Below are 13,176 nucleotides of genomic sequence, written 5' to 3' on the forward strand. Positions count from 1 at the left end.
CCTTTAGCCTGAAGTCCATGTGGTCTGATACTAGTATGGCCACTCCAGCTTTGTGGAGGTCATATTTTCTTGAAAACTTGTTTCCCACTCTTTTACTTTTAGCCCATGGGTGCTTTGATTGTTCAGACGTGTTTCTTGCAGGCAGCAGAATGTTGGTTTCAGTTTTCTAATTCATCTTCCTATTCTGTGCCTCTGAATTGGCACATTTAGTCCATTGACATTGAGAGAGATTGTTGTGATGGGGACTTGTGCTCTCTTAATGTAGAATTTTTGTACTTGTGGGGATTTTCTTAGCTTAAAGTAGACCTGGTCATTCTTCTTGCAACAAAAATATGGAATGCTTTACAAGTTTGCATATCATCTCTGTGCAAGGACCATGCTCGTCATTTTATCATTTCAATTTTAGTAAATGTGTTAAACTTAGTAGGAGTTAATTTTTCCATATTTTCTCTTCTTATTACTTTGAGTGTTGTCCTTCCTCACTCCTATGGCAGACAATGATTCTTAATCAAGGAATGTATTTCAAAGCAGCATGAATAAATAGATTTAGAAATTTAATGTCCCAGAAAGAAAAATATGGTTTTTACCATATTATCTTTTACCATGCGAGCGAGATACTCTCGGTAGCTTGCCGGGCTCTCTGAGAGGGGTGGAGGAATCGAACTCCGGTCGACCCTGTTGGCTGCGTGCAAGGCAAACGCCCTACCGCTGGAGTGATAGCACAGCGGGTAGGGCGTTCGCCTTACACGCGGCCAACATGGCCGACCCGAGTTCGATTCCTCCGCCCCTCTCGGAGAGCCCGGCAAGCTACCGAGAGTATTGGATATGCCAGACACAGTAACAACAAAGTCTCCAATGGAGACGTTACTGGGCCCGCTCGAGCAAATCGACGATCAACGGGAGGGCCTTTACCTTTACCTTTTATCTTTTACCATACCCTAGGCATCAGTTTTACAAAATAATTCTTTTGGAAGATGGTATATGAGGTTGTTTAATGTCGTTCCCTGAAACCTTAATTAAGACCATTAAACTAGAGCCTTTTGCTGTTCTCACCTCAGACCCCTGTACATCTCCAGGAAAAGGTGGATGGTGTTGTCTGCACTTTGACCACCTTGAATGTATGTAGAATTTTTCTCCTGAAGGATGAGGTGAGAAGCATATTGATGATTTCATTCCACATTATTACAAGTTCAACTTGAACGGAAGGTGAGAATCATGTGGCTCCTATAAAGGACAGAACAAAGGGTCTCAGTGAAGTTTAATGGCCAAATCACATTAACAACATAGATGACTCATAGTAACCTGTGTGCATCTTTCTGTATAGTGAGTTTCATATCTACTGATAGTGATTCTCAGTAATGACACATGGTCAAAACAGATCTGTAATTAAAAATCTAGTTCTCTGAGCAGAGTGGGGTCTCTGACGTGATTGAACAAGTGTGTAGTAATTTATTACTAAGCACATAAGTATTTTCAATGATGTGTACTTTTCGATCTAAAATTAATTCCAAATATGTCTAAAACAACAGTCTCCTGACCTCGCACCTGGCTTTCCTCACTGGGGCCCCTTGGAGGTGGCGTGGTGAGATTCCCTCACCGCCCTGAGCAGAGCCCCGGCAGCTGAAGACCTCTGCAACCAGCCATAGGTACGCTTAAGACCACTCTTCCCAAGCTTGAAGGAGCCTCATGCATGAAGGAACTGGAAGAGGAACCCAAATGTGCGGGACCGGGGGATGAGATCTCCATGGCTGCTCAGATCAAGACTGTGCCCCCTCCTTCCAGATCACCCATCTTCTAGTAATTAAGTGTTACAACCACGAACTACCCCTGGATCCATGTAATGCCATCAATAGCCAACATCCAGAGACTGGATCTTATTTAGAAGACAGCAACTCTGATTGTCCAGTTCTCACTCTCAGAGAACCTGGTAGGCTTCTGCGAGTATCTTGCCCGCATGGTGGAGTCTTTGTTTCTGGTCACTGTTTCTTTTGAGGTATAGAAGCTGCTTAATTTAAGATAGTTCCCTTTGTTTATCTCTGTTTCCAGTTGCTTGGCAAGTGGCGTGTTATATTTGAAGATACCTTTTGCTTCAATGTCGTGGAGGGATTTGCCGACCTTGTCATCGCTGTACCTGAGGGATTCTGGTGTGATGTTGAGGACTTTGACCTATTTTTATCTGACTTTTGTGCATGGTGTTAGATAGAGGTCTGAGCCATTTTTTTTTTTGCATGTAGCTGTCCAGTTTTTTCTGCATAGTTTGTTAAAGAGGACTCTCTTGCTTCACTTCATATTTCTTGCTCCCTTATCAAAGCTTTAGCTATTCGTGTGCGTTTGTTGTTCCATGTGAATTTCAGGAGTGCTTGATCAATTTCTTTGAAGAATGTCATGTGTATCTTTATAGGGATCAAGTTGAATTTTTACACTGGTTCGTGGAGAATTGCCATTTGGCAATGTTAATTCTCCCATTCCATAAGCAGTATATATGTTTCCGTTTCCTCGTGTCCTTTTTAATTTCCTATTGTATAGGTCCTTTACCTCCTTAGTTAAGCTAATTCCAAGGTTCTTGATTTTCTGAGGCACGATTGTGAATGGGATTGCTTTTTCATGTCACTTTCTTCTCTCTCATTACTTGCATATAAAAAAGCCATAGACTTTTGGGTATTGAGTTTATAGCCTGCAATTTTACTATAAAAGTCTATTGCCTCTAGGAGTTTTTTCGTAGAGATTTTAGTATTCTCTAAATATAGTATGATATATTCTGTGAATAGTGAGAGATTGTTTCTACCTTTCATACATGAAAAACCCTTAATATCTTTTTCTTATCTATTTTCTATTCCAAGTACTTCCAGTACTACTTTGAAGAGAAGTGCCAAAATGAATTTTTACTTAGCACATTCTGTCTGTAAATTTCTATGCTAAGAACGGTGGAAGAAACAGTGATATCTTAGTAATTTACAAGTAAATTATGAAGACAGATAATTTAAAAGAATTTCTTTGTATAAATTTCCAAAATGTGTAGCTTTTATTAAATATATTAAGAATAAATCGTAGGTCTTGATTATACCATGAAGATTATTTTCCTGTTAGAAGTTACCCTTCTAAAATGAAAGAAAGAGACACATTTTGAAAATGTTGATTATTCGTTCATTAGCACAGTGGGTAGGGCGTTCGCCTTACAAGTGGCCAACATGGCCGACCCGAGTTCGATTCCTCCGCCCCTCTTGGAGAGCCCGGCAAGCTACCAAGAGTATTCGATATGACAGACACAGTAACAACAAAGTCTCCAATGGAGATGTTACTGGGCCCGCTCGAGCAAATCGACGATCAACGGGAGGGCCTTTACCTTACCTTACCATTCAATGAATATTTGTTAGTCTGGTTGTGCAGTGCCTGCAGGAAGTCAACCTGTACCCTCAGGTGAGTGCATCAACAGTCTGATGGTGTCTTCATGCTTCCCGATAACCTCAAATGGCCACTGTGCCTCTGGCTGGCTCTCAACAACTCAGGACTACGTTTCTCGAGAAATTAAACTCCCTAAAGATATGTGGGAGCCATGTTAACAAACCTTCTGGAAAACAGTATGGATGATTCTCACTGGTTCAGCCCTTCTGGAAAACAGTATGGACGATTCTCAAAAAATTAGAAATTGAGCTCCCATTTGACCCAGCAATACCACTCCTGGGAATATATCCCAGAGAGGCAAAAATGTATAGTCGAAGTGACATCTGCACTTGTTTGTTCATTGCAGCACTCTTTACAATAGCCAGAAACTGGAAGAAACCTGAATGCCCAAGAACAGATGACTGGTTAAAGAAACTTTGGTACATCTACACAATGGAGTACTATGTAGCTCTTAGAAAAGATGAAGTCATGAAATTTACATACAAGTGGTACAATATGGAAAGATTCATGCTAAGCGAAATGAGTCAGAAAGAGAGGGATAGACATAGAAAGATTGCATTCATCTGGGGGATATAAAGTAACAAAGTATGAGATTAATACCCAAGAATAGCTGAGATCAGCACCAGGAGGATTACTCCATAACTTAGAGGCCAGCCGGGTATCCTAGAGGAAAGGGCTGTTCAGATAGAGAAGGGAGCACCAAATAAAGGATGTTTGGAGGATCCTCCCAGGAGGGGAGATGCATGTCGAAAGTAGACTATGGACTGAACATGTTTGCCACTCAATGCCTCTTTTGCAGACCGCAACACCCAAAAGGAGAGAGAGAACACAGGGGATTGCCCTGCCACAGAGACAGGGGGGTTGGGGGGATGGGGGTGGGAGGGATATTAGCCATGGTGGTGGAAAATGGGCACTGGTGGAGGGATGGGTATCTGATCATTGTATAATTGAAACCAAAGCACAAAAAATTGTAAATCTACAACTTTAAAAAAAATAAAATAAAATAAAGGGAAAAAAAAATTAGAAATTGAGCTCCCATTTGACCCAGCAATACCACTCCTGGGAATATATCCCAGAGAGGCAAAAATGTATAGTCGAAGTGACATCTGCACTTGTTTGTTCATTGCAGCACTCTTTACAATAGCCAGAAACTGGAAGAAACCTGAATGCCCAAGAACAGATGACTGGTTAAAGAAACTTTGGTACATCTACACAATGGAGTACTATGTAGCTCTTAGAAAAGATGAAGTCATGAAATTTACATACAAGTGGTACAATATGGAAAGATTCATGCTAAGCGAAATGAGTCAGAAAGAGAGGGATAGACATAGAAAGATTGCATTCATCTGGGGGATATAAAGTAACAAAGTATGAGATTAATACCCAAGAATAGCTGAGATCAGCACCAGGAGGATTACCCCATAACTTAGAGGCCAGCCAGGTATCCTAGAGGAAAGGGCAGTTCAGATAGAGAAGGGAGCACCAAATAAAGTATGTTTGGAGGATCCTCCCAGGAGGGGAGATGCATGTCGAAAGTAGACTATGGACTGAACATGTTTGCCACTCAATGCCTCTTTTGCAGACCACAACACCCAAAAGGAGAGAGAGAACACAGGGGATTGCCCTGCCACAGAGACAGGGGGGATGGGGGGATGGGGGTGGGAGGGATATTATCCATGGTGGTGGAAAATGGGCACTGGTGGAGTTATGGGTATCTGATCATTGTATAATTGAAACCAAAGCACAAAAAATTGTAAATCTACAACTTTAAAAAAAATAAAATAAAATAAAGGGGAAAAAAAAGAAAGAAAATCAAAATTGCCTAAATTTTTAAAAAAAGAGAAGTCATCTTACATCTATATTTCAAGAAAGCTTGTCTTAGCAAATTTTGGCAGGGAGACCATAGTTGGTAGAGAGAGGGAGAAAGAAAGGGAGATTTGAAAGTTGGGAAGAGAAGCCTGGATATCATTAAAGAGATGAAAGCTAATCTTAGAAGATTTGGAGCCATCAGAGTTTAGTGAGTTAAATGGTGAGAACATTGCAGTTTAGATACTTAAATTGTGAGATTGGTTTCAGTCATCAGCACTGTATATATAGAAAGAGTTCGAAGACCTCACAGACATTCAGGCTATAATAACTAACAAGGGAAGCGTTTTTTTTTTCCTGAAGCACTATGTAAGGATAATATATTGCCAGGAAAATGATAAAAAGTTGGTTCTCTTTTTCAGAGATTAATACATTAGAGATGAAAATTTTATACAAAGGAATCTATCATCTTGCCCTGTTGATCTGTTTTCTTGTCATCATTCCATTCTCCACCATGACCCTACCTAATCAGGGCTTGCCACATTTCTCAGCAGTATCACCACATAGCCTAAGAGCATGTGTTAACTGCAGGTAGCTCACAGCTCTCATGTTTGCCCCCCCATCCAAGCCAGAGCCATCCTTCTGAAACCATGGATATTTGCTGAAGGCCCGTTCTTCCTTGAAGTGGCAGTCATGGTTTACCTCTTCTTAATCATTGTGTTTACAAATTTAGATGAATGTCACTATACTAGTGACAGGGATTTTCCAAACTATGGTAAGCATAAACATTTCCCTTTCCCCCACGAATTTTGGGCTAGTTATTTTCTATCCACTGCTAAAAATTTGTGATAATGAGGAAACAGAACTGAAGTAAAAACAGGGACATTTGTCAATTTGGTGCCATGACTAATCAGTCTTAGTATAAGTATATATTTCTAGAAAAAAAAAAGCAGAAGAAAAGGAGTTGGTTTCTAGCAAAGAATGCCAAACCTCTGCCAAGAAATCATTTGAAAATAAAAATTCTGACTATGTACTGAACATGATTGACACTCAATGCCTCTTTTGCAGACCACAACACCCGAAAGGAGAGAGAGAACAAAAGGGATGGGGGGTATTGGTGTGAGAGGGATACTGGAATCCATGGTGGTGAAAAATGGGCACTGGCGGAGGAATGGGCACGTGATCATTGTATAATCGAAACCCAAGCACAAAAATTTGTAAATGTACAACTGTACATCATGGTGTTTCACTAATAAAAATTTAAAAAAAAATAAAGTAAAATTTTTTTTTGTCTGCGAGAGATCAGCAGATGGGAACCTGAGTGAAGGCAAAAGATTAAATTGGTTGACTTTTATTTTTCCTTGAGTATATTAATTTGATTTTGGAGTCAATTTATATGAGAGTTCATCAAGACACAGAAATTTTTAGCGCTTCTCTTGTTTAAAAGTATAGTGACACACCATATCTCTATCTCACATTATTTTTATTTCTGATAGTTTGACACAAAAGATACGTCATAATCATAGATAAATGTAAATTATTTAAATACTTTTTTGATTATGTAAAATTACCTTATAGAATTACATTATAGAATTTCATAAATTTTAGGATTATTCAGAATCAACGTGCATGTATCATATTACACTCACTACTGAAAGGCCTACTCTGTCATTCACCATTGTTCAGTTTTTCCACTTTGATTATACTTTTCGATCTGGTAACTAAATAGTCTCATAGTTCTAAAGTTTGTTTTTATTGCTTTGAAAAGATCAAAATTATGCAATTTTCAACATTGGATGAAACTAGAGGATATCATGCATGTAAAGTTAGCCTTAAATAAATGAACAGATACAGAGAGATTTTTCTCATATGGGGGATGTAAAGACACACAGCAAGGTAGAAACAAAGGTTCAAGAGCAATGTAAGGGGAGAACTGATCCACACAATTGAGTTAGGGGATTGAGAGCGAGGGATTATGGGGGATTGGGGGAGAGGAAGGGTTTATTCTTTGAGAGAATGAGGAGTGTCATGTTGGAATTATGTGTATGAGAAACCATTGTTAATTGAATTATGAATTATAGAATATAAATAATGTTTTAGACGTTTGTCTGTCTCATTTTATTCTTTTAATTTGTTTTCTCCATATGCCACATATGCATGAACTTGTAGGATGCCTATCTTTCTCTGCCTGGTTTATGTCACTAAACATAATTTCCTCATGTTATCCATTTTATATACAAATAATAAGAAGATTTCACTTCATACAACTGAGTAGTATTCCATTGCTTTACCACCTTTCATTTTCAAAATTTGTGGTTTAAAAGATACAAATATTGGTTTTAACAATGCTCTGGTGTTTTAAAATTTTTAGTTTAGTGAAGCTAAATAGATTTTACTGAAAAACACTCAGAAACTTGTGAAACAGGTGTAGGGTGGAATGGAATAATTGTTCAAGCGAGAACAGTCATTTAACAAAGCAAGCAAAGAGAGACATAGAGAAAGGAAGCACGGTATTTCTTCTTATGAGATCAAATCTTGAGGACCAAGCCCACTCTGGTAGTTTAGGAATAAGAACTTGGAGTGGTATGAACTTAACTTGTGCACTTTAGGGGAGAACCTGAGTGAAACTATTATAAGTATGTTCAGGATCATGATAAACTGGAGTCTGCACTTGGAGTGAGGTGGGTAGAGAGTTCTTTGGGGAGATCTGAACTATGGAGAACAGTAATATTATAACATTAATGATAGCATCTTACCGTGGGATTCCAAAAAAATCTGTAACAGTGGCGTCAGAAATGATAACATTCTTAGGTATTTGGATTTCCTGTGGAAACAACGGGAAAGCTGAGTTTATGCTCTGGATGCCTGCACCTGAAACAAGGTCAACAAATCATGAATGAAAAATTACAAGTTACATGGATCAAGGATTCTGATCCCAGTGGAAGGCTAGATTTCGGGTGGACAATTTCTACTGGTGGTCTAATCCTGGGATACGTAACAGAAAGGAGGTAGTGACAGGTATCCTCAGAAGTGAAGCCTCTGAGACAGAATTCATTCATGACAACTTATGGGTTATCAAAATTTGCTCATGGCTGCTACCATTATAACATGCCATTCAATGGTTCTGTGGTTTCAATTTACTGTGTCAATGTAAAGATGAAGTTTCCAAATGGAAGGTAAAAATCTGAGGCCCTCAAGATGATGAATCATAGTGAGGGGGGAGCTGGAGCTATATTACAGCAGGTAGGGCATTTGCCTTGCACACGGCATACCCAGGTTAGATTCCCAGCATCCTGTATGGTCCCCACAAGCACCGTGAGGAGTAATTCCTGAGTGCAGAGCCAGGAGTAGCCACTGTGCATCGCCACGTGTGACCCAAAAACGCAAGAAAATGATGATCTGGGATTGATCCTTAGCATTGCAAACAGCATTATTTTTTAATTTTTAATTTTTTTCTTTCTTTCTTTCTTGCTTGCTTTCTTTTTTGTTTCCCTTAGCTTTAATGTCATGAAGGGATCTTCCCACATTTTTCTCCATATATCTTAAGAATTCAGGTATGATAGTGAGGCCTTTAATACATTTGATCTGACTTTGTGCCTGGCACTATAAAGAGGTCTGAGTTCATTTTTTTTGCATGTTGCTGTCCAGTTTTCCCAGCACCAGTTGCTGAAGAGACTTCCTAGCTCAACTTCATATTTCTTGAGCATTTATGAAAGATTAGGTAATAATAATCTGAGGGCCAGCGTCAAGATATTTGACTATATTCCATTGATCTGAGGCCTGTCTTTATCTGAATATCATGGTATTTGGATGACTACAACTTTGTAGTAGGGATTGAAGTTGGGGAAGGTGTTCCCTTCTTCTTTTTACCAAAGATTGCTTTAACTCTTCATGGGAGTTTATGGTTGTGTATGAGTTTCAAGAGTGTTTAATCTATTTATTTGAAAAATGTTATGGGTATCCTTATAGAAAGTGCATTAAATCTTTATAGAGCTTTGGGGTGTATTGCCATTCTGACAGTGTTAAACCTCTCAATCCATGAGCATGGGATGTGATTCCATTTCCTCATATACTCTCTTATTTCGTGAAGTAGTGTTTTGTAGGTTTTTTTTTTTGGTATAGTTCCTTAACCTTTTTAGTTGATTCCAATATACTCGATTTTCTGAGGTATTATTGTGAATGGGATTGTTTATCTCTATCTCTTTTTTCTCTTTCATTATTAATAAATGGGAAAGCCATGGCGTACCAGATATTGATTTTGTAATATGCTACTTTACTAAACAAATCTCTTGTTCCCAGGAGCTTTTTTGGAGATTCTTTGGGATTTTCTAAGTATAGTATCATATTATCTCCAAATAGTAAAAGCTTGAGTTCTTCCTTTTTTATATGGTTGCCCTTGATATCTTTTTTTTTTTTTACCAAAATCATATGGCAAGTACTTCAAGTACTATGAAGAATAGGAGTTTTGAGAGTGGGTAACTTGTTTTGTGCCTGATTGTATTCTGGAATTCTATTTCATTGATTTCTGCTCCAAGCCTTTGGTTTTTCCCCCTTGAGAATAATACTTGCTGTGGGTTTGTGGTAATTTGCTTTGACTATATTGAGGAAAGTACTTTCAACTCACATTTTGTTGAGAGTTTTTCATCATGAATGGGTGCTGGATCTCATCAAATGCTTTATCTACATCTATTGATATGATCATATGACTTTTATCTTTATTTTATTGAGATGGTGTATTCTGTTGATTGACTAGAGAATGTTAAGCCATCCTTGCATCCCCAAGCTAAACCTACTTGGTCATAGTGTGTGATCTTTTGTTGAGTTTCTAGATTCTCTTTGCTGGTATTTTCTTGAAAATTTTTGTATCTGTATTCACAAAGGAAATAGGTCTGCAATTTCCTTTTTTTGTGGTGTCTCTGTCGATTTGAGTATTAGGGTGATCTTTGCCTCATAGAAACTATTTGGGAGTATTTCTGTTTCTTCAATTTCCTGGAAAATCTTAAAAATGTTGGAAGCAGTTCCTCTTTAAAGGTTTGAAATAGTTCACTATTGAATCCATCTGGGCCCTGGATTCTGTTTGGGGGTATAATTTTGACCATCATTTCAATTTCCTTGTTAGTGATATGTTCAAGTATTCCAAATCTTCTTGGTTCAGCCTTGGGAGGTAATTGGAATCCAATAATTTATCAATTTTTTTCAAGATTCTCTCATTTCCTGCTGCAAAGATTCTCAAAATAATCTATGATGATCCTATGGATTTCTGTACTTTCTATTAGGATACCCCCCTTTGCATTTTTGATTCGATTTATTAGAATTCTTTCTCTTTGTTTCTTTGAGAGGCTTCTCATGGTTTAATGATCTTATTTATTTTCTCAAAGAACCAGTTTTTGTTCTTATTGATCTTCTGGATTGTATTTGGGGATTCTAGCTCATTGATGTCTGGTACAAGTTTTATTATTTCCTTCCTCCATCCTAGTTTGGACTACTTTTGTTGGTTATTTTCCAAAATCTTGAGCTCTAATTTATTCTTGTAGGCCCTTTCTTTCTTCCTGATGAATTCTGACAGAACTATAATCTTTCCTCTTAACATTGCTTTTGCTGTGTCCCACAAGTTCTGGTAGCTCGTGTCCTCATTCTCATTTGTTTATGGAAACTTTTTATTTCCTCTTTGATTTCTTCCCTAAGCCATCGGTTGTTCATTACTTCTCTTAAAGAAAAGATTTCCTTGCTGAGATTCAGTCTGTTTGATCTATCGAGAAGTGACAAAGAAGTGTTGAAATCTCCTTCTAGTATTGTGTTGCTATCAATGATTTTCTATAAGTCAATTAGAAGTTGTTTTTAAGTATTTTGCTGGTCTGTCATTAGGATCATATACATTGAGGAGGGTGAGTTCTTTCTGATGTACATATCCCATGATCATTAAGAAATGACCTTCACTGTCTCTGATAACCTTTAGCCTGAAGTCCATGTGGTCTGATACTAGTATGGCCACTCCAGCTTTGTGGAGGTCATATTTTCTTGAAAACTTGTTTCCCACTCTTTTACTTTTAGCCCATGGGTGCTTTGATTGTTCAGACGTGTTTCTTGCAGGCAGCAGAACGTTGGTTTCAGTTTTCTAATTCATCTTCCTATTCTGTGCCTCTGAATTGGCACATTTAGTCCATTGACCTTGAGAGAGATTGTTGTTTTGGGGATTTGTGCTCTCTTTATGTATAATTTTTGTACTTGTGGGGATTGTCTTAGCTTAAAGTATAACTGTTAATTCTTCTGGCAACATAAATATGGAATGCTTTACAAGTTTGCATGTTATCTCTGTGCAAGGACCATGCTCATCATTGTATCATTTCAATTTTAATATATGTTATCAAAACTATTAGGAGTTAATTTTTCCATATTTTTCTCTTCTTATTACTTTGACTGTTGTCCTTCCTCACTCCTATGGCAGACAATGATTCCTAATCAAGGAATGTATATCAAAGCAGCATGAATAAATAGATTTAGAACTTTAATGTCCCAGAAATAAAAATATGGTTTTTACTATATTATCGTTTACCATACCCCCTAGGCATTAGTTTTACAAAATAATTCTTTTGGAAGATGGTATATGAGTTTGTTTAATGTTGTTCCCTGAATCCTTCATTAAGACCATTAAACTAGAGCCTTTTGCTGTTCTCATCTCAGTCCTGTGTACATCTCCAGGAAAAGGTGGATGGTGTTGTCTGCACTTTGACCACCTTGAATGTATGTAGGATTTTTCTCCTGAAGGATGAGGTGAGGATCATATTGATGATTTCATTCCAACTTATTACAAGTTCAACTTGAACGGAAGGTGAGACTCATGAGGCTCCTATAAAGGACAGAACAAAGGGTCTCAGTGAAGTTTAATGGCCAACTCACATTAACAACATAGATGACTCAAAGTAACCTGTGTGCATCTTTGTGTGTAGTGAGTTTCATATCTACTGATAGTGATTGTCAGTCATGACACATGGGCAAAACAGACCTGTAATTAAAAAATCTAGTTCTCTGAGCAGAGTGGGGTCTCTGAGGTGATTGACCAAGTGTGTAGTAATTTATTACTAAGCACATAAGTATTTTGAATGATGTGTACTTTTCGATTTAAAATTAATTCCAAATATGTCTAAAACGACAATGTCCTGACCTCGCACCTGGCTTTCCTCACTGGGGCCCCTTGGAGGTGGCGTGGTGAGATTCCCTCACCACCCTGATTAGAGCCCCGGCAGCTGAAGACCTCTGCAACCAGCCATAGGTACGCTTAAGACCACCCTTCCCAAGCTTGAAGGAGCCTCATGCATGAAGGAACTGGAAGAGGAACCCAGATGTGCAGGACCGGGGGATGAGATCTCTATGGCTGCTCAGATCAAGACTGTGCCCCCTCCTTCCAGATCCCCCATCTTCTAATAATTCAGTGCTACAACCACGAACTGCCCCTGGATCCATGTAATGCCATCAATGGCCAACATCCAGAGACTGGATCCTATTTAGAAGACAGCAACTCTGATTGTCCAGTTCTCACTCTCAGAGAACCTGGTAGGCTTCTGCGAGTATCTTGCCCGCATGGTGGAGTCTTTGTTTCTGGTCACTGTTTCTTTTGAGGTACAGAAGCTGCTTAATTTAAGATAGTCCCCTTTGTTTATCTCTGTTTCCAGTTGCTTGGCAAGTGGCGTGTTATATTTGAAGATACCTTTAGCTTCAATGACGTGGAAGGATTTGCCGACCTTGTCATCAATGAACCTGAGGGATTCTGGTCTGATGTTGAGGCCTTTGACCCATTTTTATCTGACTTTTGTGCATGGTGTTAGGTAGAGGTCTGAGCCATTTTTTTTTTTTTGCTTGTAGCTGTCCAGTTTTTTCTGCACCGTTTGTTAAGGAGGACTCTCTTGAACCACTTCACATGTCTTTCTCCCTTATAAAGATTAGATGATTATATATTTGAGGGTGTGTGTC

At 38.5% G+C, this 13,176-nt stretch overlaps 2 pseudogenes; both read right to left on the reverse strand.

The window, feature by feature from the left end:
• Positions 1-326: 326 nt before the first annotated feature.
• On the reverse strand, positions 327-420 carry LOC130025892 (uncharacterized; annotated as a pseudogene).
• Positions 421-11,483: 11,063 nt separating this feature from the next.
• Positions 11,484-11,579, reverse strand: LOC130025831 (uncharacterized; annotated as a pseudogene).
• Positions 11,580-13,176: the final 1,597 nt, after the last annotated feature.

Source organism: Sorex fumeus, unplaced genomic scaffold (genome assembly GCF_029834395.1).
Source record: "Sorex fumeus unplaced genomic scaffold, SorFum_2.1 ptg000032l, whole genome shotgun sequence".
Lineage (NCBI taxonomy): Eukaryota > Metazoa > Chordata > Mammalia > Eulipotyphla > Soricidae > Sorex > Sorex fumeus.